At 34.8% G+C, this 23,430-nt stretch overlaps 1 protein-coding gene across 1 annotated transcript in view; it reads right to left on the minus strand.

Moving 5' to 3' along the window:
• LOC138706009 (nose resistant to fluoxetine protein 6) overlaps window positions 1–23,430 on the minus strand; it is a 162,795-nt gene that overhangs the window by 37,847 nt on the left and 101,518 nt on the right. The gene's annotated exons all lie outside the window — the stretch shown is intronic.

Raw genomic sequence — 23,430 nt, forward strand, 5'->3', positions numbered from 1 at the left:
GAAGAAGGTTATAAAGTAGACCACGATGCAGTCGTCAATAGGTGCAGATGTATTTGAGGTCTATGTTTTACACGTTTCGCAACTGAAAAGTTATGTTACGAATAATAATATAATATTTTGTACTTTCCTAAAAGCATAAAATTATTATTACATCAACAGACAGAAAACTAAGTTTTCATGCGCCTTATTTGGCTTAAAGCCAAGGCCTACGGGATGTCGATCGTCATTTGTTTGATATGTCGTCTGTTTTATCAAGAGCGAGCGCAATTTGCTATGTTGAAAAGTCGTGTTACGACATAATATTTTGTACTTTCCTAAAAGCCGTATTACCATTATTACATTAACAGACAGAAAACTAAGTTTTCATGCGCCTTATTTGGCTTAAAGCCAAGGCCTACGGGATGACCAACATGCTAACATGTCGATGACATTCATAACTACTTTCCAAACTTCGGCTTCCTTATTCAAATCGTTTTGAAGACATTTCAAAAACTGCATGAAAACAGAGATTGTGGGGATTGTATTCAGTATGGTAAGCATATTGAAACCAATTTTAATACTCCATGAAAACGTAATAATTATACGAAATTTTCGTTAACCAATTTATTTACTGGTAATGATTATTATTATTATTATTATTATTATTATTATTATTATTATTATTATTATTATTCTATACTTTACTTTGGTTCGATCTAAACTTGAATATGCATCTGTAGCCTGGAATTTCATTATTTCAACTGATTCGGTTAAATTGGAAAATATTCAAAGAAAATTTATTTCCTTATGTGCTTTTCGATTTATACCCAATTCCTCTGACTTTAACTATGAGATTACCTGTAAATATTTTAACTGTTGTAGCTTTTATTCTAGACGTCAAAATCTTGATTATCAATTTTTTTGCAAAGTTATCAAGGGTGATATTGATTGTGAATCTATCATAAACAATATCAGCCTTCGTATTCCTACAAAAGGTTTAAGATTTCAAAAAAAAAATTATAACAGAAATTCAAAATCTCTTTCTCCAGTCTGTAGATGCATAAAATATGCCAATTTGCATGGGCACAATTTAGATCCTTTTAAGGTATAGTTTCTTTTTGATTATTAGTATTTACTGTCCTTGTTCTCAATTTTATTTATGGATGGTTTTGTTTATTTAAGATATTATTTATTTGTTTTTTCACCTTTGTATCTTCTGTTTGTGTATTGTGCTGAACTATAATTGGCCTCTGGCTGTTGTTCAGCACACAAATATTAATAATAAATAAATAAATTATTATTATTATATTATATTATATTATATTATATTATATTATATTATATTATATTATATTATATTATATTATATTATATTATATTATGTACCAAAATTCAGCCTATTTTCACTGTTGATTTTTGTTAGTAGGTACATAATACAATAAGATAGTCTATTATTTAAGAACACCAAGCTGATTTAGTAACAATAATATTAGATTATACCAAACTTGTAACAAGCTAATTTGGCTATTATAACGTAACAAACACACTGGAATAAAGCTTCGTGCCATGATTAATTATTATCATAAATGTTAAGTTACACTTGCAAGAATATCTCCTGATGCATAAAATCTTAGAGCAGCCAAGAGTTGCAGAATTCTTGGAATGGGAAGACCACGACATGTCCTTGGTTCTTCAACCGGTAACACAATAAAAAATGCAATTTAGTACGATGTCTTTTGTGTAAGAACTGCTCATTATTTAAAATTCTATTAGATTTTCATTGTCTTTAAAATATCTTCTTGGCAACAAAACACCATGCTCACTATCGTGTTCATATCAATTACAGTGAAGAAACTCGATGAAATCATCATCTGAAATAGCCTCTATTTTTTTTTCTAGCAGCCGACTGAGATCGTCTCAAGACCGCTCATTGGCAGTCTCAGCCCATTCAAAGGGAAGATGATTGTTAAGTTGTGTGAAAAATGAAAAAAAAAAAAAAAAAATGCCTGAAACAGCCCGGCATAGATTTGATTCTAATGAACATAGCTTTTTGAATTTTTTGTTTTTTTTTTTTTTTTGTTTTGTTTTTTTTTTTTTGTGCTGAATGATGGAGCTTTTGGCTGTTGAATGAACCTAGAATAGTTTTCTTCTAGTTCTTTGTAAGACAGACATACCGTTTTTAAATATTAAATGTTCTTTTAGAGCATGGATATCCAAACGCCTATAGAACCAGAAGATATTGCACGTCAAGCATGCTCTGCTAAGGTCCATAACTTTCCATATGAAATAGAAAAAACAACCTTAAAGAATATGCGCTGCGGGTTGCTTACGCGAGGAGTTACCTCGTACGAGTTACAATTGGACATCTATGTTTTAGAGCAGCGGTGACCAAAGCGGGTGTCGTAATTACATCGTGTAATCACAGACATTCAAACAGGTACGAGGAGTTTCCTGTACATTGCTGTGTGTTTCATTAACGTACTGAAGGCAAGCAGTGGCGGTATCATGTCGCTCTACAAACTCTGTCTCTACAAGCAGTAAGAGGTGGTTTCGTAAAGAATGAGGAGAACTTTTTTGTTGTTCTGTCGGGCAAAATGTAATGTGTTTATTTTGCTCAATGGTTCAATTAGAAGTACATAGAAACATTAATTGCCACGCTGAATAATGTATTATTATTATTATTATTATTATTATTATTATTATTATTATTATTATTATTATTACTGACCACTAAGTATGTGTTTCCATAATTCTTCAGTACGTGCATGAATATTGATATTTTTAGACCTTCTCCCTAGAAGGATAAAATTATTAGGTTTTATCTCAATTGTAATCTTCTTAATCTTTAGATGAGGATAACTATTTATTAGTTATTCATTTAATAATGATATTGTAGAAAAACTGATTCAATATTATGTGCCAACGAACTGTTAAACGCCAGGAATTGACATGTCTTAAATCAGAGCCAGGAAGAGAAAAATGAGATAAATAAATGTAAGGAAGTCAGCTACCTAATGGGATTTGAAATATTTCGTGCTCTAAAGCCTTTTAATAGAACAGAATTTCTCAAAAGAGTAATGATTAAAGTAGCTTAAATAACTTGTCCATAAGAAGTTTTTAATTTTGAAAAACTACGAATTTCTCGACCAAGTATCGAGAGAAGAATTTAGATAATTCCTTATTATATTCAAGAGGAAGGTTAAAAAAAGGAAGCAAGAAAAATCGTATATTATTCACTGGCTCTTGATGACAGCAGTGACATTACTGATACAGCAAAGCTTGAGATTTTTATCGCGGGATTGATCAAGATGTTAGCACAGGAACCACCACTGGTTGTAGTTTTCATGCCAAGTACAGGGACATCATTTTATTTTTACTAACATTTTTAATATTAACCTGGTTATATCTTTGGATCAAGATTGAGAACCGCAAACACCATTTGCTACCCCCTTCCACGACTGGAGTTCGATGATACTGACGTAAAATACAAACATATCACTTTACTAGGTATAAGAGGGAAGAAAAGTAGCTGTTCACACCTGTGGAGTAACGGTCAGCGCGTCTGGCCGCGAAACCAGGTGGCCCGGGTTCGAATCCCGGTCGGGGCAAGTTAACTGGTTGAGGTTTTTTCCGGAGTTTTCCTTCAACCCAATACGAGCAAATGCTGGGTAACTTTCGGTGCTGGACCCCGGACTCATTTCACCGGCATTATCACCATATCATTCAGACGCTAAATAACCTAGATGTTGATACAGCGTCGTAAAATAACCCAAGGAAAAAAAAAAAAGAAAAGTAGTTCCTCCATTTACGTAAACTAGGAAATATCACGCTTTTGACTTTGATGATTTTCATTAGATTTTTGTTTAATCAAAATACAGTACAGTATTAACAATGAGTGTTTTTACTCACGAACTAAGCTGTCCATGTGGACGTATTCATTATGCAATGTATATTATACTGTCTACAGCACATTAGCGTACACTATGTAGAATGAAGTTAAATTGAAAAATAATCATAATATGGATATTTAAACACATTTTTTTTAAATGGTGGCCGTTCATTTCGATACAGGCTTCAGTTCTAATGTACATATTATCGCACTATAGACTATTGTACGTAATTCCAATTACCAATTTCGTACTTCGTATCAGTAACTTATGTTGAAATAATTCTGTACCTACTCTATAAAAGAGTACCTTACGTACTGTAAATTCAATCTTCATTTCTGCCCGATCCGAAAAGATAAAATTACTCAGACATGCTATCTACTGTCCGTCCAAGTGGTTATATTGCAGGGTCGTAGAAAGGGAGGAAATCACGTGACAGTTAATTACTTAACGAGGCCCTTTTATTTAAGTTATTTTAAACAATTGTATGGGTATAATATTACGTAGACGTCCAATTCCTAACAGAAATTAATGTTCTCAGAAAAGAGCCTAGACAGCCCAGCCACTAGCCTTTACAGAAAGGCGAATAGAAGCGGGTGGGGGAAACCGGGATGCGACGTAGGCAAATGGACGACAGTACCTGTGCGAAAATGATTCAATATTGGAAGCTCTTTCGTCACTGGAAAACGCGAACATATTTTTGGAACGTACTGTTTACTCTGAACGTAAAGCTACTATGACTGTATATGCGGTCTTGGATCTGTGTGGAGGACGGTTGAACTTCATTAATAGAAGGCGTGAAGTACATTAAAAAACTCAGGTACAATAAAAATTGAAGTAAAAATAAAATGATGTCCCTGTACTTTTTCTCCGTTTCCTTACTTCATAGGCTGTCTGTCGCATGTAATCACTGCAGTTCGAGTTTTGGTCACCGCTGATATAGAGTACAGCTCCGTGGCACCACCCGTTATCAGCACAGTTGAGTTCTGCTGCTCAGTGAATGAAATACGCGGTCAACATGCGAAAACGAACCAAAGGTAGCGCTTGACGATCAGTGCTCTGATAGAAGAATTTGCTAACGAGTATTTCATGCAGAAAGAAGAAAATATTTTCTGTAAGGTATGCAACATACAAATAAAAACCAACAAACGTTTTATAGAGAAACATTGCAACACGAAAACACATGTTACACGAATAAAAGAATTGTCCACAAAGCATGGAAACGTGCTTTCCACTTCCGACTTTCCCGCTAATCGGTCTGAATTTTACAATGACTTGTGTAAAATGTTGATATTATAGGATATTCCATGAGAAAAGATCGAAAATAGTCACTTTCAAGAATCATGGAAAAATATACAGAAAGAAAACTTTCTTGTGCAACAACATTACATATACTGTTTTCGCTGTAAGAAAAATCCTAATGTAAACATAAGCACGTGGCTGTCATACCCGTAATTGGCTCAAGTCGAAAAACTCACATGACGTAGGAAAATATAGTCCATATTTGAAAACTATCACCTTGTATTATTTGAAAATGAAAAATTAAATTCTAGTTGTTAAATACGATGAAATACATAACTTCACTCATATGTAAAACGCTATGTAAAAGAAAAGCTACTTTTATATTTTGTTATGTACTATGAACGCGGATGATTACCAACAGTAATACCGAGGTAGTCTGTTCTTGTAACAAGCTGGCGTCACTTGAGCTCGTAGTTGTTCACGTAAGCACGTGGTACTGTAGTATGGGTTCTGCATCATCGGTGAGCTTGGTTATTAAACTTAAGAGTAGAAACCCTCTCAAAAGCGGAGGAAAACAAATAGTCTTAAATGTATATAATAAGTTATGTGAGTTTTAATCATAGTTATTATAAAGTAAATGTTTCCTAAGCAAACGAAGGCATAGTAGTGAGGTTAGACCTACTTGACGAGTAACGGGAAATGTTTAACATGAAACAGAATGTATGACAGTAGGCGGGAACATGTACTGAGAATCTATGGCGCCAAACAGCGGCCAATGAAACCTCACTTCAGTCACATGCTATTGTTTATATTAGGATTTTTCTTACAGCGAAAAGATTATACATATCATTTACTGCCCTGCTATGAAAATGTGGTAGCTCGCATAAGGGAATCTAAAAATATTTATGCTAATTCACTGTAATGCATAAACGTTCGTAAAGTTCATAGAAGATGTAGTTTTGTTCAATGAGATTTATGTCCTTTCAACTAATAATTCCAACTTGTACGACGTCTACAGTATGTAATTGCAATCCCTGATTCATTTATTGTAAATATTTGTTTGACATAATTAGGAACATTAAATCCAGACGTTTGAGGTGGGCAGGGCATGTAGAGTCCGCGTCACCGTTTCTGGCTTGTGAAATAAGTAATGGGAACGTTAAATACGAGTGCTTTACATTTGCCGCAGTCAGTCTGACAACCATGTTTGACAAATGGCTGATGTGACGTGTATAGGAAGTGGTACCGTTCTCAGCTACACTAGCAACATGCTCACAAATTGGGCACTGTATATCTAGGACACACGCGAAAAACGCTGGCACTAGCTGTAGCACATATGGGCGAATCCAGAAATGCATGTAGAGTGTTAGTTGGGAGGCCGGAGGGAAAAAAGATCTTTGGGGAGGCCGAGACGTAGATGGGAAGATAATGTTAAAATGGATTTGAGGGAGGTGGGATATGATGGTAGAGACTGTATTAATCTTGCTCAGGATAGGGACCAATGGCGGGCTTATGTGAGGGCGGCAATGAACCTCCGGATTCCTTGAAAGCCAGTAAGTAAGTATTTGTTTGACTTAAAATAAATAGTTTATTCTTATTCAGTCTTAAAATTAATAATTTGCCGCATGACTACTGTAAAATATATCGTTCTGCTGTTCACAACGTACACACAGAGACGCAAGATGTAAACACACAGTACAGTACCGGGGAGACTGATTCCCTGCTGTTTGCACTGTTTTTATTGACTGGTCTCTCCGTACACAGCGAGGTTAGAAATGCTCGACTTATAGCGTACCTAACTTGTATCCAAAGTGACTGAACGCAGGGCTCTACTCATTATAACAAATAACAACGAATATTTTCATTTTATCAAAAGAAATACTCCTTTTGTATTCAGAAAAAAAATTGTACTCTGAAAATATTCGTTCAACGTCACAAGACCTTACTGGAGTAAATCTGAAATATGATACAGCACATCTTACTACCATCAGTTAGTACAGGGACATCATTTTATTTTTACTAACATTTTTAATATTAACCTGTCTATACCTTTAGAGAACCGGAAACACCGCTTGCTCCCCCCTCCAAGACTGGAGTTCGATGATACTGGCGTAAAACACAAATAACTCTACTAGGTATAGGAAGGAAGAAAAGTAGTTCATCCATTTACGTAAACTAGGAAATATCGCGATTTTGAGTTTGATAATTTTCATTAGGTTTTTCTTTAATCAAAGTACAGTACTGTATTAACAATAAGTGTTTTTACTCACGAAGTGAGTTATCCATGCGAACGTATTCATTATGCAGTGTATATTATACTGTCTACAGCACATTAGCGTACAATATAGAGAATGAAGTTAAATTGAAAAATAATCATAATATGAATATTTAAACACAATTTTGAAAATGGTGGCCGTTCATTTCGATACAGGCTTCAGTTGTTTTGTGCATATTATCGCACTATAGATTATTGCATCTAATTCCAATTGCCAATTTCGTCCTTAGTACTAGTAACTCATGTTGAAATAATTCTGTACCTACTCTACGTACTGTAAATTCAATCTTCACTTCTGCCCGACCCGAAAATATAAAATTACTCAGACATGCTATCTACTGTCCGTCCAAGTGGTTATGCCGCAGTATTGTAGAAAGGGAGGAAATCACGTGACAGTTAATTACTTAACGAGGCCCTTTTATTTAAGTTAAATTAAACAGCTGTATAATATTACGTAAACTTCCAATTCCTAAGAGAAATTAATGTTTTCAGAAAAGAGCTAAGACAGCCCAGCTTTTACAGAGGGGCGAGCAGAAGCAGGTGGGGGAAATCGGGATGCGACGTAGGCAAACGGACAGTACCTGTGCGAAAATATGATTCAATATTGAAAGCTCTTTCGTCACTGGAAAACGCGAACATATTTCTGGAACGTACTATACTCAGTAACTCAGTACTGCTTGCTATCTGCGGTCTTGGTTCTGTGTGGAGTTGGAACTTCCTTAGTAGAAGGGGTGGGAGTGAAGTACATTCAAAAACTCAGGTACAATAAAAATTGAAGTAAAAATAAAATGATGTCCCTGTACTTTGTGAATCTAATAGTGTATCTCGTATGTGGCACATAATATTAAACCTATAATTGTTTTCAAGAAAATGTTTCATTTCTATTGTAATGACAGCTAGTAAGTTCGTATTGTAATTCCGAACGCAACCGAATACATAGCAGCACGAGTTGTCAACATTAAACGAAAAATAATCCGGGAAAAAATAAACGTGTTACACACTCCTGTTTGCTTAATTTTTTAATAACAGATGAGTTAATTTTTTTGGAATCGTGCATAATATTAATAATAAACTGAAAAGCGCACAAATGTGCATTGTTTAAACCTTAGTTAGTTTGCTGTTGTAACAAATACCGAAGTTTGATGCCTTCTATTAGGAAAGGTTCTATAACTAGGAGATATACCAATCGTGATCTAGTTGTTTTTGATAGTCCACAGGCTCTTTTCAGATATGTTGATTTTACCTTTTCTAATGCATTTAGGTTACTTTCTGAGAGATGACTCCATATAACCTCAATTCCGTAGCATAGTATCGGCATGATTTTGGCCTTGAATATGTTTAGGGGCGTTTCTAGGCTGAGTAGCCGTATATTTTTTATGTCGTGCATTGCCATTACTGCTTGGGCTGTCCTCTCTGTCATGTGTTTTGTGAAGCATTTGGCGGTTAACTGCAATGTCATTCCGAGATGTTTAAAGTCTGGTGAGATTTTGGTTTTTTGCCCTCTGATGCTGATTTCAGCAGCTGCGGGTGCTTTGCCCCCATTTCTAAATATCATCATTTCCGTCTTTAGCATGTTCATGTGCAACTCGTGTTTAGTGCACCATTCGTCTATTTTCCCTATTGTTTCCTGGAGCTTCTGCATGTCAGTTGATCCGACGACTATATCATCTGCATATGCATAAATGTGTACGTCTTCTTCTTTCTCTGGGATACGTAGGACTTCTTCAGTGGCGAGGATGTACAGCATGGGACTCATTGGGTCTCCATGTAGAACTCCGTTCGATTGCGTTATAGGGTTTGAGATGGACAGATTGTCTGATATTGTTATTATGTTGTATTTGAGAATTGACCTGATTATTCTTGTCCATACGTTTTCTTTCCCTACTGTTTCTTCCAGTTTTTGAATTACTAGGTCTCATTATGCATAATATTAACATTACGTAAATAATACAATAATAGCAGAATAGCTCACTTCGTTCAGAACCAAAAATGTTAATATAAATTAACAATATTCTTCAAACTATTCACGACTCTACACAGCTCTACAGAATGATACTATGCGTTGTTTATGTGAACATACTGTGTATTGTCTGTAGCGAGCGGCAGCAGGGCGAGGCGCGGATGACATCTATACTCCTCGCTGTAATCAACTGAAATATATTGTTTTGGTACGAACTCCCTACCTATGGTAATCATTATGGTTCGGATAAAGTAGCTTTATCAGGATAGGCATCCTTGGTCCGTGCGTTTTGTTTACAAACATTAACTATACTGTTTTCGCTGTAAGAAAAATCCTAATGTAAACACAAGCACGTTGCTGTCATACCCGTGATTGGCTCCCAGACGAAACACTCACATGACGCAGGAGAATATAGTTCGTATTTAGAAACCATAATCTTGTATTATTTAAAAATAAAAAATTTAATTCTAGTTGTTAAATACGATGAAACATATAACTTCACTCATGTGTAAAACGCTATGTAAAAGAAAAGCTACTTTTATATTTTGTTATGTACTATGAACGCGGAAGAATACCAACAGTAATACTGAGGTAGTCTGTTCTTGTAACAAGCTGGCGTCACTTGAACTCGTAGTTGTTCACGTAAGCACGTGGTACTGAAGTATGGCTTCTGCATCATCGGTGTGTGTGGTTATTAAACATAAGAGTGGAAACCCTCTCAAAAGCGGAGAAAAACAAATAGTCTTAAATGTATATAATAAGTTAAATGAATTTTAATTATAATAATTATAAAGTAAATGTTTCCTAAGCAAACGAATGCATAGTAGTGAGGTTAGACCTACTTGACGAGTAACGGGAAATGTTTAACATGAAACAGAATATACAACAGTAGGCGGGAACATGTACTGAGAATCTATGGCGCCAAACAGCGGCCAATGAAGCCTCACTTCAGTCACGTGCTATTGTTTACATTAGGATTTTTCTTACAGCGAAAAGATTATAGTCCGTGTCCCTCAGCCAGTACACTGATGTTTTAGCTAGGAAATGGGAAGCGCTTTTCCCAGCAGGTAGAGTTTTAGCTAGTGGAAGGGGGTAGTGCTTTGAAGCAAGTCAAGGACCTATCCTATTCAGCCATACAGCCTATCCTGATACAGCTACTTTATCCGAACTTCAGTATTCATCCACAAGTCTTCTGTGGCCTGGTATTAGGATGGTCCGGCGAAGAGTGGGGGGCCATGGACGGTTATTCCCGTGATTGGAGCATAGCTGCGGCTCGCCTCTGTTGAAGGATTTGCATATTATAGTATTTATATTTACATAATATCATATTTCATTGACATTCGTAAAGAAAAAATGAAAAAAAATATATATATATATATATATATATATATATTTAAAAATATGAATAGAGGTATGTGTTATTAACTATTCTCACTGAACTTTAAGAACATAAACGACTGAATAATGAGAATGTTTAGCTTTTTTATAAATACACTTTTATTAATTCTAGGAAGTGGAAATGTAATCAAATACACAGCTATGGAAGTGAAATTTCGTAAAAGTAAAATGATTTCTTGTAAGTGATGCTTAGAAAATTGATTTCGATTGATTATTTCTGAGTTTAATGAAAATTAGATCATGGTGTTCCTAATTGATATGTGCAAACACTTGCGAATCTTCAGGTACAAGACAAAAGTGACAATATGAAATCGACAGTATAGCTCTGTCGGTTGAATAAACGGATTCTTTCACTTCGTAGGTGAATTGATACATGAGCGATATAATCACTATAATTTTTCTACGTTTAAGATCATTTTGTCTGTTTACAATGTGAATTCATAGCTTTTTGTGACTAGAAAGGTTTTTTTTTTTCATTTGGTTTGTAAGACGTTACTATCTACCATATACAGAGTAATTCACGAGGATTTACCGCCACTTTTCCGAAGCCATTCTCACCACAAAATGTGATATAAACATGTGTCCTAATTCAATATTTTCAGAGTTACACTAATTTAAAGTTGTTAGTAAAATACTTTTTTTTCTTTAGTTTAAAGAAAATAATAGAATATTACAAATAGAGAATGAACCTACTTATTTACAAATGGCTTTTAAGGAACCCACAGATTCATTACCGCCCTCACGTAAGCCCGCCATCGGTCCCTGTCCTGTGCAAGATTAATCAAGTCTCTATCATCATATCCCACCTCCCTCAAAACCATTTTGCTAATGTTACCCCTCCCCCTGTTCTATAAAGACTAGTTACGTTCCACGTACCAAATCTCATAACCTTATTCCTTTGCCTTGGTCGTACCAGAGAATCAGCCCCATTCCGAGGCTTATTGTATGGATTCGTAACAAGCTGTTTTTTACGGTAATGGGTTGTTAGCCCTTCGCCCAACCCCTAAGCTGGAGGACCACCCCTTATCGGCTGTCCACGACTACTTATTTAATATAGTCGCAGCTACCCTCCATATCTGGAGGCCGTCTCCTCTATCCGCAACCTGGTGATAGGGACCCACAATACATGGAATAGAGAGTGAACTATTCAGAAATATCATTTATTTAATTGGTTAGTATTCTGAAGCTAAAAATGTTTTGTTAATTGCTTTGTATAGATTTTGTTTTTCAAATTTTAACTAAAAATTACATCTTTCTTACGCACTTATCACAAAAATTGTTACAAATCATACGACTTTAGGAACTTGATTCTTTGCAGTTTAATTATGCATCCTAATGTACAGTCTTGAAGAATTTACAAGAGTGGCGTGATTTGTAACAATGGTTATGATAAATGCGTAAGAAAAATATAATTTTGTAGTTAAAAACAGAAAAAAAAGATCTGTACAAAACAACTGTGGCATTAACAACACATTTTTAGCTTCAGAATACGGGCTAATTAAAGAAATGATACTCCTGAATAGTGCATTCTTTATCTGTAATATTCTTTTATCCTTAAAACTAAAGAATAATGATATATTACAAATAATTTCAAATTAGTGTAACTCTATCAGTATTGAGATTGTGAAAAATGTTTACATGACATTTTTTGTTCAAAATGTCTTCGGAAATAAGCTCCGTAAGTGGCGGTAAATCCTCGTGAATCACCCTGTATAGTGATGATGTATAATAATTATTAAGCAACACCTATTTTTTTGCCGTGTAATCCAATAATCATTGAAAATAGAGCAGAAATATTAAATTTCATTTCGGCGATTTATTAAATGAGTTGTTGATTCACTTCCGTAATGCGCGTGAAGTGTCTGCTGACGACTACGTCTAGTCGCTCATTGCCAACATCGATGATTAATCTCGATTTTATCAGTCATAAAAAGTGTGCGTTGTTTTGTACGCACGGCGACGCTTCAACGCCATCAGGTTAACTATGAACTTTCTCCGCCCGTTATACAATGCCTGCGACCTTTCTACCCCGCGAGAAAGTCTGGCGGTTACGCAACTTCGCGGGATTCCAGGCCGGTCACGACTGGCCGATGCTTGGGGATATCGATCTGCACTGCCGCCTCGACTTTAAAGTTTCCCGGGACCAAGGTACTCTACAGTACAGTACGGTTTGTCTACACGTGATCGTCGCCGAGCGAACATGTTGAGGTTTCTCCCAGTTGAAATGAATGTGCGTGGTTTCTTTATAGCTATGATCGTCAACGGACTTCGGTGGACTCTGTAATTATCGCAACAGTTCCTCTAGAAGCAAACTTCGAGCGACCATCGCCGTGATATGTACTAATTACTTATGTTTTAAAATGCACTTAAATCACGTGGTAATTGATGCATATAGAAAATTAAGATTTATAATCAGAAATACAAAATAATCTATACTAATAATCAGGGAACGGATTTATATGGACTAAAAATATATGAAATATGTAAATATATATGTAGTTATTTTTACCAAAATATGGAATTAAATATGGATTTTTACCAAAATATGGAATTAAATATGGACTTAAAATTATAAAAAAATGACTATGTACGTTAAATATTGGTACATTTTAATCAAACTAAACAAAAAATATAATGGACGTACCTTATCTTCCAATGTAGTTTCAACAAAACACAATTTTTATTGTCTGTTACCATAACAATAGGTTACAAACATTTCTTTCAAGTGCTGAAAAGTGAATCTTCTTCTATTGTCTCTGAGGATAGATTTATACTGACTAAAAGAGCGTTCGACGTCACAAGAAGTAACTGGTACATAATTCAATTTCACAATGTCTGCTGGGGATAAGTCCAAGTTAATCTTCACTGTTGATTCACCACTCATCACAGCAACAACCTTTTGTAGTTCTTCATATCCAGGGTTTTTTGAAAGTACAGTGTCCACCTTAGCTCTTACTGCATCTGCAACTTTACCTCTACCACGATTCAGTTGTTCCACAGTACTATTTATAATTTCAAAACTTTCAGATAGTGAAAGGTGCCTATTTTGGAGACTTTTGAGCGTTTTTATGATGCATGAAAATGTATGCTGAATGTGAGCTAAGTCATTCTTCACACTTATGTCACAGGTAACTGTTTTCGCAGTATCAATTGAGACTGCATCTTCAGAGTCCAATGCAAGGAGAACATTGTTAATAGAGTCTATATGTTCGGCATAATATTCAACTGCTTCTAGCCATGTACCCCATCTAGTTAAAATTGGCTTTGGTGGCAATGGAATTTCAGGGTACATTTCTTTCAACACGTTAACTCTACTGGGAGCTTTGAGAAATACTTTTTTCACTGATGAAATCAACAAATCTACTTTAGGGAAATTGTCTCTGACCACTTCTGCCACACGATGAAATGCATGCGCCACACAAGTAAAATGAGTCAATTTAGGATATACAACAGATAATGCTTGTCCAGCTTTGACCATATAAGGGGCAGCATCGCTAATAAAGAATAACACATTATCGTACATAATACCCTTTGGCCACAGGATACCCATAGCTTCGTTGAACAGTTTAACTATAGTTTTGTTATTGCACTTTTCTAGAACATCACAATGTAAAAGAATTCGTTCAGAATATTGTTCACTTAACAAACCGATAACTACATTACCAACAAGTCTACCTTCTTTGTCGGGAGTCTCATCAATGGAAACCCAAATTGAACTATCTTTAATTTCATCTCTTATCTTCTGTATTGTCTCATCGTAGATGGATGGAGCATACGTCTTCCTAAGTGTTGACTCATCCGGGATTGTATGTTGAGTATATTTTTCAAGGAATTCCCTGAAGACCTTATTCTTTAGTTTGTAGAGAGGAATATCAGCAGAGATGAGAGAACGGCACAGGTCGATGTTAAACTCAGATCTTACATTCGATGTTGTTGGTTGTGTTAAAAACAATTGTCTCTGCTTGGAATTTAGTTGTTTGTTGGCCTGATGTTTACTAGTTGTAATGTGTTGTTGCACCAGGAACTTTTGTGTAGATGATACTGCACACTGACACAAATTACAAAATAATATTTTATTGTCAGTTGATAAACCATCTTCTTTAAATTCTGAAATGTAACTTGTTAGTTTTGATTTTAAATTGACTGAATGACGTACTTTTGGCATATTTACCGTCTTTATAGTATGATTTACAAAACTGAACCTATGTGTACTCTGACTGGCATTTAACTGTTGAGCTGCACAACTGAAGTCTGTTAAAAATTTTAAATTAAATTAATACAGTTTTGTAACTTACTTTCCCATTGTTGATAGGACTGCTAATTTTCAAATAACTCTGATGTTAAAGGGATTACTGAACATGTGTTTAAATCTCTATTGTTGAAATGTATTTTTAAAAGTTAATGGAATTTTGTTTTGTTTTATTGTTAAACCTAATATAATATGGACTGTTTTATATGAAATATGGAAAATATATGGAAATTAACGAAAATATGTACTAAACTCTAAAATATGGAAAAATATGGAAAATAAAAGTAGGATTTTTCAACCCTACACATTGTGAAACATAAAGATAATGCAAAATATAAATTATATTAGCTTTATAAGTAAATATGTATTTACATATAAATCCTTTCCCTGCTAATAATAAATCTGTAGCCGAAATTTTTCTGTAATTTTCGATTTTCCAAAAATAATTGATCCTAACATATACAATTAATCACCCTGATACCGAAAATCGCTTTTTTGAAATTTTTGTCTGTCTGTCTGTCTGTCTGTCTGTCTGTCTGTCTGTCTGTCTGGATGTTTGTTACCTTTTCACGCGATAATGGCTGAACGGATTTCGATGAAAATTGGAATATAAATTAAGTTCGTTGTACCTTAGATTTTAGGCTATATGACATTCAAAATAAATTATTTAAAAGGGTTGATATAAGGAGGCCTGAATTAAATAAATCGAAATATCTCGCTTGTTATTGATTTTTGTGAAAACTGTTACATAACAAAAGTTTCTTTAAAAATAATTTCCGATACGTTTTATTCCCTGAAAATGTTTGATAGGACTGATATTTAATGAGATAAATGAGTTTTAAAATTAAAATAACTGCCATCTAAGGCCGTGTAATGAATAAAAAAACAAATGACTTCGTCTATAAGGGGCCTTGGACAGCAACAATCGAAAGCTATGAAAGATAACCTACAGAGAATGTTTCTGTGTTTATATGAAGTAACATCAGAAGCTAAATTAACCGATTTGTATAATTAATTATTAATTCACCATTGGAAAGTGTAGTTTCTCTAGATGGACATAATGCTATAATGTTATTACAGTAACTTCTGAGTGAATCGAGGACAGGTAAGATTAAAATAGCTTCTTATGCACAGAAAACTTGATAGGCTATTCTGTACATTCGTTTCCTGTATTTCCTAAAATAATTTTTATGTCCAAATGAGTGGTCTCTGGATCAAAATGATCGCATTTTAATTATGCAAATACAATTTAAATTAAGTAACATCATAAACGATTTATCCTTATATCAAACACGAATGTTCCCTGGATCAAATGTCCTATTTTAATTATGTAATTACTTTATATTTATTTCTAACGGGTGCAGCGGAGCGCACGGGTACGGCTAGTTAAAAAATATAAATACTTTTGATACTCTATATAAAACTCTAGTTAGGAGTAAGCTAGAGTATGCGTCTGTAATATGGTCACCTCAGTTCCAGTCCCATCAGATGCAAATAGAAAGGATGCAGAAAAGATTTTTACGTTATTTATATTTTAAAAAACATCACATGTCGTCTTATGACAAGCAAATTTCATATAATCATTACTTTTTTAATTTAATTATAAAACTTTTAATATCTCGACGATTAATAAATAGCTAAATTTTACTCTATAAGACTGTTAACGGTATATTGAATAACTGTGATTTTCTAAAATTCCTTCAGTTCAATGTAAAAAAAAAACAGAATTACGTCATAGGCAACCTTTTGTTATTCCCATTCCTAGAACTGTTTGCTTCAAGAACTCTCCATTGTTTGTTATACTTAAAACTCTCTGTCTTTAAACTGTGATTCTCAATTGGATTTCAGTTTAACAATTGAAAAATTTCATACAATATTAAAAAGAATTGTATTTCCTTAGATATTTAAATTATGAAGAAGTGTATTATAATGTTTTTACTCTAGTTTTTAAATAATTTTGCATCATTATATTGACATTTGGCACTATATTAACTGTAATATTATATTCTAGCATCTATTACCATTATGTATTTTCTTCCTTTCGTTTGTGTTGTTTGTTTTTTTTTTCTCTTATTATGTAGTTTGTGTATGTATCTGTGTAAGCCACCTGTAATTGGAAGCCTGCTTCTGTTGGTGGTGGATTTAAAATAAAAAATAAAATAAATAATTATAGGAGGTCATGAATATACTTAATTATTAGTGGATAAATGATAATCTAACATAACATTTGTATGAGGGTCATAACTGAAAGTCATGAGCAACCCATTGTTATAAATCTTAATTTTTATTTTTTTAGACAAACCAGGTACATCATCTTAATCTACAGACTTTTCTGTCACTTTGTCAACATAGTCTCCATTTCTTTGCACACATTTTTCCCGCCGTTCTGTAGGTTTCAAAATTCCCTTGCTGTAGAAGTCCGTTTGATCTTCCCGAAGACACTGACGCACTGCTTTCCAGATGTCCTCCAGCGTCTCGCAGCTGCTCCTTTACAGAACCGAACAGATGATAGTCGGAGGGTTCCAAGTCAGGACTGTAGGGAAATTGCGGAAGTTTCGCACCCAAATGTTCTGATTTTCCCCACGGTGACACGATCAGTGTGAGGCCACGCGTTATCGTGTTGCAGGATGATCTTTCCAGGGTGGTTCTCGCGTAATGCACGACGGAGCTTCACAACTGTCTGATTATAGCGGACAGCATTTATGGTCTGTCAAGGTTCAAGAAATTCAACCAAAATGCATCCCAGAACCCATCAAGTCTCTCCTTGTTGCGTTCCGTGGGGCAGTTCGATGGCGACCGCTACGAGGCTCATCTTGGATGTTGAATAATTTCGAGGAAACAATTGTTCCGGGACCGGGTATCGAACCCGGGTAGCTCAGTTGGTAGAGCGTTGGTACGTTAAAACAAAGGTCCTGGGTTCGATACCAGGCCCCGGAACAATTTTTCCCTCGAAATTATTCAAATCAACTTTACAGGGGGTTATACCTGAAAGCTTGATTTGCATCTTGGATGTTATTCGAAATGTTTCACCCATCTCCTAACACTGCTAGCGCTCATGCACACATCTCCGTATGCACGCTGAAGTCTGAGGTGAATTTCAGCAGCAGATTTTTATTCTTTAACAAGGAATTTAATGACAGCACGCTGTCGAAACGAACCATCCTTGTCGACCATTTTACAAACATTGCCTGTGGTCACATGATAGAAGTTAATGACGTCACAATATGTCAATACATAGTGTAAAGTCTGTAGATTATGATCAAATAATCGTTTTTGTTACATTGTTGAAATTGAAATTATAGCAATGTGTTGCTCATGACTTTCAGTACGAGCCTCTGTACTTTGTGTTGTATAAACAGCAGGAAGAACACAAAAGAAATAATTTTGTAATTTATCATCCCATTGTACGTTCTTATCTTTTTAGAGAGAATTTATTATATGAATTTCAATATTTGTAATTATTTTAAAGAAACGTTTGATTATATTTGAGAGCGCCAGGGTGCCCTAAAGTTCGTGGACATATGTTGTTTCCGAAATGCATTAAATATTTGCTGTAAAAATTATAATAGTTTGCATTTGTTTTGTATGTAAGTTAATGAAAACAAAATCTACTTAAGTATAAATTTACCACATAATATACCTTGTCCTTCATATTACAGAATGAAAAGAAAAATTCTAAACCGTTTTAATTTTCAATTTTCTTACGCTCTACTAATTGAATCAATTATCAAATTAGGTGCTGCTATTTTCATGTACAAAGTTATTAACAATTTAATACATAGTAATATTATATTTCAGTTTAATAAAGATATACATACTCATTTAACAAGACAAAAAGAATTTTTGTCTCACCATAGCTCAGTATCTTATTGAACGAAAGGAATTAAGCATTTTTAATAACAACGTTTAACCAACTTCCTTTAGAATGTAGAATTTTACCAAATTGCCGGTGTTTTAAGAATTGTTTAAAACTACGTTTTTGGGAAAGTTATTTAATTCTCAGTTGATTTATTTATTTCATGGTTTCAAACTTTTTCTTCTTTCTGCCCAAAACTTTATGTTATCTTGCTATTTGTTCATATTTGTCTTTCCTTCTTTAATAAATTCTTGAGATATCGTATGTTTTCCACAGACTGCAGTTTCATGACTTTTTACATTAAATTGTACAACATATGCATGTGTTCTTGTATAGCCCTTTCATATGAATTATACTCGTTGGGCATACTCACTAAATGAATGAATGAATGAATGAATGAATGAATGAATGAATGAATGAATGAATGAATGAATGAATGAATATCCTATTAAATTCCCACACTACAGCTCCTCAGGTGCGCCATCTATCTTACGACTAAGTCAGAAAAATATATCTTCATAAAATCTCTTGATTTCATCCTCTTCAGGGAAATACTGTTATGACATCATCATTTAAAATAAGACAGACATATCCACTTTCTCCTACAAGCGTAGAATTACATGCATTAATGACACAAACAAAATAATTTCGTTTTACCTAAGGATGGACATGTGTGGCTTCTCAAATAACAGATTCAAAGGGCATAGCCCGTCTCGTCCCAGAATCGACCGATTCGTCCCGACGTAAGTTTCTGTGCGTTAATGCAATAGTCCTACTCGTCCCCTTCTAATTCTTGTCTCATTAATCCTATAGCCCAATTCGTCTCTGGTGTGTAAGAAGAGGTGAAACCAGGTAGTGTGGTTAAAAAATGGTCTTTCTTGAGTAAAATGGTGTCCATTTTATAAAAAATATGTTATCAAATAATAAAATTACTTAAAAATAGATAAAAGTCACGTGCTTAAAAGTGAACAAGGTCTCATTTTAACTGTAATTATGCGACATTATCAGTACAAATTGAAGGCGTGAGTATTATCCACTCTTATACTTGGTCAGATACATTTCTGATATATTTTTTTTTTTGGCGGATATGAAGCGGATGTTTGAAAGGATCATTTAAGCCTTGGTTTTTCTGAAACGACGCATGCGACGTGCGAGATGCGAGGCCCACCTCGCACAAATCCGGACTACACGAGAGAACAAATCCGGACTACACGAGAGATAGTGAGTGGCTTCTATGGCTGCGAAGTGCGCAGATCTCGCATCTCTCAGCTATAGAATCCACTCACTATCTCTCATGTAGTCCGGATTTGTGCGAGGAGGGCCTCGCACCTCGCACGTCGCATGCGTCGGTTCAGAAAAAACCAAGGCTTTATGCTGTTACACTTAACATAGGTATTTGTCTCCCCTGAAGCCAATATTAAATTTATCATTATTGACCACGAGAATTGTTTACCCCGCTGATTCAAGATTTCACTCAGTTGCGACATGTTGTGTTGAGTAGGTATTAATACAGGAAATATAGAAACGCAGAATTGCTGTAACAATAACAACCACACATCGCCATCTTTCGCAGGGTTGCCAATAGTCGGTACACGAGAGAATAGGGATATCCTGAACTAGCACCAACAGATAGCGCATGTGTACTATGAGGGATGCGCTTTGCATGTGCATTTGTTTTTCGGTATATAAACATTGAAGGTATACGTAGTGTGTTAGTATATTAAATACTCTCAAAAACAACTAAAAATGGCAAATATTGTTATGTTCCTATATGTAAAAACAAGGGAAAGCTTTTTGTCTTCAATCAGGTCCCGAAATATTCTGAATATATGCTTTAAACCTTAAAAATATAAGTAATAAAATTGGGTCTCGAAAGTGCTAGCTCTTAAATAAAAGTAACTAGAGGTACTTCAAATAAGGAATTGTTGACTACAGTTTCATTTTGGAAGAGGAAAAAGAAAAATTAATAAAAGCATATGCAACCTCGACAGCGAGCTATGTTAGCTTAGATTATATGCAGTAGTGGTAGGAGTCTCCTAATTTTACGCCTGCAGTACTCTCGATAAACTGGAATGTGTATTATCCAGGTCGATCCGTAGTGAAATCTATTTCGTGAATAATGTTTTTAATGTACTGTACCCTAATTATTAAAACCATGTTTTAAGTTCAAATTTTCAAAATCATCCCACACAGTATTCAAAACTGCATGTCCTTACCTATAAAACACACTAATAATCGTGATACTATTGCGATCATATTATATCATCCTATTAAAAATTGTATTTGGTCTTTCTGCAACTGCAGAAAAAATACAAGGAATTCAATCTCGATAGTCTCTTCCCTATATAAAAAACACACATTGGTGGCTGCATATCCTGTTTTTAGCGTACGGTTCTTAAATACTAATTATTAAAGAGGACAATATTCACTTCGACATATTTCCTATTTTTTTATTCGTGCATATTGTTCTCAAAGTTCTCGTTTAGGTTCATGAACATTTAATTTACTCGTATCTATATTCTGCATACTGCAGATTTCCCCACCCATCTCGGGGAATCGCTCAATATTATACAGGTTTACGTTATTATTTATTGTAAATTAAATTAAATTATGAGGTAAGAAAATATTTAATTATATTAAATTATACTAGGTTATACAAAATAACTGTAAATATAATTTTGACACGCACAGAAAACCAACAAGCGGGAAAACGTAATCAACTGTAGCATATGACAAAACATAGCCCTACAACATGTTGCGCCGCATGGAACGCTCCTGCCATCTGACGGTAAAACTTCGCACAAGATATCCCTATTTGTTTACCCCGTGAACATTTCACTCAGTCGTGTATTCGAGTAGTGGATGCATGACAATTGAAATTGAGGGGTTGGCTGCAAGAAAGGCACTTCTCTCAAATGCAGGTTTTGAGAAAATTGATGTTGAAAATTCAAAGCGTAATAAATGTGATCTATGCACGCCTTTACATTTTGGGTACTCCTGACCTCTATGATCACAGTATTGAACTACAACTTGGTGATCATGTGCGTAACAGATCAGAGAACATAATAAAGCGTTTTACTCAAAAAGGGCACATCCTCTAAAATGCCTTTCTTGCACCCAGCTCCTCAATTGGAAATGTACTATTCTAGCCGGAGACGAGACGGGTTCCTGGAATAACGAAACATATTTCAACCGGGGACGAGATGGATTGTTTATTTACAAACTGGGGACGAGAGGCGCTTCGCCGGATTCAATTGTTAGCAATTTTTTTAACTCTTATTTTCATTATTTGCGTTATTCATATTATGAATATTTTATGTTAAAATGTTTGAAGCTTCTATAGCGTTTCTTATTATCATATTTAAACGTAGCGTTATTGTACGATGATGTAGCTTATATGATGCCTAACATTTGCATAATATGACCATCGGCTGCTCTTAACTTGGAGTGACAACTGCGTATTTGTGATTTCTGCTGAGATGTTAAATACAATAACGGCACACATACAACATCAGCATCAGAATCTATTAAGAAATGTATTTGACTGTTAAATTCTAAAATCTTTACATTGCACTTTCAACTAGCTTCCGATGTAGTAACACCCCAAATAGATAATTTTTGTTTACCTTCACCACTGTTCTCAGACACTGTGAATTTCTTGTGTTCTTGTGTTCATATTTGACAAGTCCTGAAATAGTGTCCTTGAGTTTTACATTTGTGACGTGTCGCGTTTTTAGCAGGACATGTCTCTCGTAAATGAGTCCTTCAAAGTCAACGATAATATTATTTTATAAATATTTTTTCTGCTTTTTTTAATTATAGGGTAAAGTTGCCTATTTCCGTGATACCCCTAATCCTGTGATACTTTTTTAAAAATTGAATGTCAGTCAAAGCATACCTGAACCCACGCTTTCAGAAGTCGAAATTGCGATAGAAAATCTGAAAAAGTACAAGTCTCCAGGTATCGATCAAATTCCAGCAGAATTAATACAAGAGGGTGGAAGTGCATTATATAGCGAAATTTATAAAATTGTACTTGCTATTTGGGAAAAGGAAATTGTACCAGAACATAAATGTACCTGTTTTTAAGAAGGGGGACAAAACCAACTGTGGTAACTTTCGAGGAATATCACTTTTGTTGACGTCGTACAAAATTTTGTCCAATATTCTTTTGAGAAGATTAACTCCGTACGTAGATGAAATTATTGGGGATCATCAGTGTGGTTTTAGGCGTAATAAATCGACTATTGATCAGATTTTTTGTATTCGACAGATAATGGAGAAGAAATGGGAGTACAAGGGTACAGTACATCAGTTATTCATAGATTTCAAACAGATATGACTCGGTTAAGAGGGAAGTATTATATGATATTCTTATTGAATTTGGTATTCCCAAGAAACTAGTTCGATTAATTAAAATGTGTCTCAGTGAAACATACAGCAGAGTCCGTATAGGTCAGTTTCTATCTGATGCTTTTCCAATTCACTGCGGGCTAAAGCTGCGAGATGCACTATCACCTTTACTTTTTAACTTCGCTTTAGAATATGCCATTAGGAAAGTTCAGGATAACAGGCACGGTTTGG

This window comes from Periplaneta americana, chromosome 1, assembly GCF_040183065.1.
Source record: "Periplaneta americana isolate PAMFEO1 chromosome 1, P.americana_PAMFEO1_priV1, whole genome shotgun sequence".
NCBI classification, from domain to species: domain Eukaryota; kingdom Metazoa; phylum Arthropoda; class Insecta; order Blattodea; family Blattidae; genus Periplaneta; species Periplaneta americana.